The sequence below is a fragment of the Lepisosteus oculatus genome, chromosome 10 (assembly GCF_040954835.1).
Source record: "Lepisosteus oculatus isolate fLepOcu1 chromosome 10, fLepOcu1.hap2, whole genome shotgun sequence".
NCBI lineage: Eukaryota > Metazoa > Chordata > Actinopteri > Semionotiformes > Lepisosteidae > Lepisosteus > Lepisosteus oculatus.
In genome coordinates this window covers 8,191-11,169 of record NC_090705.1, presented here as the reverse complement: position 1 = coordinate 11,169, position 2,979 = coordinate 8,191, and the positions used below count along the sequence as shown (strand labels likewise).

The 2,979-nt window shown below is 37.9% G+C and overlaps 1 long non-coding RNA gene across 1 annotated transcript; it reads left to right on the top strand.

Annotated features, from left to right (window-relative positions):
* The first annotated feature begins 413 nt into the window (after positions 1 to 413).
* LOC138241360 (uncharacterized) lies at positions 414 to 1,638 on the top strand. Its single transcript, XR_011190581.1, has 2 exons — positions 414 to 469; positions 1,377 to 1,638. It is a non-coding gene; the product is annotated as an uncharacterized lncRNA (long non-coding RNA).
* The last annotated feature ends 1,341 nt before the right edge of the window (positions 1,639 to 2,979 follow it).

Sequence of the window (2,979 nt, the reverse complement as noted above, 5' to 3'; positions counted from 1 at the left end):
CTGTCATACACAGTATACAATTTGATTTCTATTACTGAAAAAAGATTGAACATCCCCTTTGAATGGGATTCAAAATCAGGCATTTTCTGGTGACTGTCCAAATGTTCCACAAAGTAGTGTAGTCCCACAACTAAGTATTTGTAAAATGTTTTGGTACCCAGCAAATCCTGAACCTCTTAAGTACCCTGCATTGTCACCCATGCATTCTGAATGGCTGGATCTGTAGATGGGCTGGCTAATACTTTGTCATTGGAAACTGGTGTGTCGCATTATAAACAATTTGGTTTTGCTAACTGACCATTTCGAGGAGATGTTGGGATAGGTTCTTGCTGAATTAGCCACACCTCTGAGTTAATCATGAGGGTTTTAAAGACACAGCATTGGGATCAGTAGTCATTCTGTTTCTGGCTCCTGCAAGGGTAGGAGCTCTTGGCTTGCAGCTGTGGTGGCCTGAAGACTGTGGAGAAAGGTGAGTGGTTTTGATGTGTTTGGGTAGTAATTTGAAAAAGTTTGAAGGTTGAAGGTGTTTAGAATATTTGTGCACTGTGAGTTTGAGAAGGTTTTTGGTATGTGTCTGGTGGAAAGGTGGCATATTCAGTTGAAACTGAACTTTCTTCTAAAGACTGTCCAAATGTTCCACAAAGTAGTGTAGTCCCACAACTGAGTATTTGTAAAAACTTGTGGTACCCAGCAGATCCTGATCCTCTAAGTAACCCCCAGCATTATCACCCGTGCATTCTGAATGGTTGGATCATGTAGATGGGCTGGCTACTACTTGTTTAGTCATTGGAAACGTGTGTGTGTGTTGCATTATAAACAATAGGGCTGTGCAAATGGACCATTTCAAGGAGATGTTGGGATAGGTTCTTGGTGAATTGGCCACACCTCTGAGTTAATCATGAGGGTTTTAAAGACACAGTCTGGGGGCTGGTAGTCATTCTGTTTCTGGCTCCTGTAAGGGTAGGAGCTATTGGCTTGCAGCTGTGATGTCCTGAAGGCTGCTGTGGAAAGGTGGGTGGTTTTGATGTGTTTATTGGCTTTGGGTTGTAATTTGAGGTGTTTAGAATATTTAATGTGAGTTTGGGAAAGTTTTTGGTATGTGTTGGGTGGAAAGGTAGCATATTCAGTTGAAACTAGACTTTCTTTGAAAGACTCTGAAGAAACATGTCTACTGAAATCTGGATTTTTTTTGCATCTTTAAATTGAAATGTTTTCACCCATGGGTTAGGGTTAGGGTGGTGGGAGGTGGTGGCCAGATCTTTGTTTCATTGGGTACCTGTATGTCTGCATGTGGTGCAGATGTGGGAGATGGTGTCCATCTTCCAAGAGAGGTGTTTGTAGTGTGACATTTTTTAGTATTTTTATTTCCTGACCAGAAATGGAACAGAAGGTGAAAATGGTGTGCATCTTGAAGAGGCCTCATCAGGAGCAGCTTTTGAGCGGACCTTTTTCCTCTGCCAGTGTTTCAACTTTAGACTTTTTCTACAACCAAATCATGTGTCTGGATGGAGTCGAGGAGCCTGTCTGAAGTAATAATGGACTTTTAAAAGAAGTAAATTGTTGTGGTATGTTAAGTAAATTTGTTCTGTGTATTATGTTGAGTAAGTGAATGTGGAATCATTGTAGCCTGTAATGTGGTGTTTTCTTGGATTGTAAAAAACCTGATTATGATGAGGGAAAATGGTTTGTAAATTGTTTTGTATTGTTAAGGGCAATGTCCCTAACTGTAAACTTTGTTTTTAATTAATTGTAATGCAATGTCCTTGAAATTGTTTAATGCTCACTGAATGTTATGTTGCCAATTGTCATGATGTAGTATTGTAATTTGAGCACAATAAAGTTTCTGGGGGTGCTCTTTGAGGATTTGTATTGATGACAGAGAAATGTGGGTATGTTTGTTATACAATGTTGTTTTAAGCTGTACTGTATTTTTAGTGATTTGAGAAATCATCCTTTGTGCGTTTTTATTTTCAAATGAGCTAGAATGCATGTTCTTTTTTTAAAGAGCAGTGTTTGATTGTTTAGGTTTTGTTGAAAGTATGTAAATTGTAATGTTTAACACCCTTTCATAGCTTGAAGAGGCAGATGGTAAGTACCTTTTTGTGTGTGTGTGTGGGGGGGGGGGGTTAGGGATAGCTTTTAGCTCAGTTTTGGCTTGCTGTTGTTAGCTTGTTATGGGTTAACTTTGCTTCTAACCCTAGAACCATACCACCATGTTCTGTGCATTGTTTTGAGCAAGTGAATGTGGGATCATTGTAGCCTGTAATGTGGTGTTTTCTTGGATTGTAAAGAACCTGATTATGTTGGGGGGAAAATGGTTTGTAAATTATTTTGTATTGTTAAGGGCAATGTCCCTAACTGTAAACTTTGTTTTTAATTAATTGTAATGCAATTTCCTGAAATAGTTTAATGCTCACTGAATGTTATGTTGCCAATTGTCTGATGTAGTATTGTAATTTGAGCACAATAAAGTTTCTGGGAGTGCTCTTTGAGGATTTGTATTGATGACAGAGAAATGTGGGTATGTTTGTTATACAATGTCATTGTTTTAAGCTGTACTGTATTTTTAGTGATTTGAGAAGTCATCCTTTGTGTGTTTTTATTTTCAAATGAGCTAGAATGCAAGTTCTTTTTTTAAAGAGCAGTGTTTGTTTAGGTTTTGTTGAAATGATGTAATGTTTAACACCCTTTCATTGATTGAAGAGGCAGGTGGTAAGTACCTATTTGTGTGGGGTTAGGGATAGCTTTTAGCTCAGTAGTTTTAGCTTACTGTTATTGTTGTCTTGTTTTGGGTTAACTTTGCTTCTAACCCTAGAACCATACCACCATGTTCTGTGCATTGTTTTGAGCAAGTGAATGTGTAATGTTCTTATTAGAACTGTATTTTAAGTGATTTGAGTTTTGGGTGTGCAATATTAAATGTAATGTAATTTATACTTTGAACTTGTTAATGTTTGTGAACAGTTCTGATCAATGCTG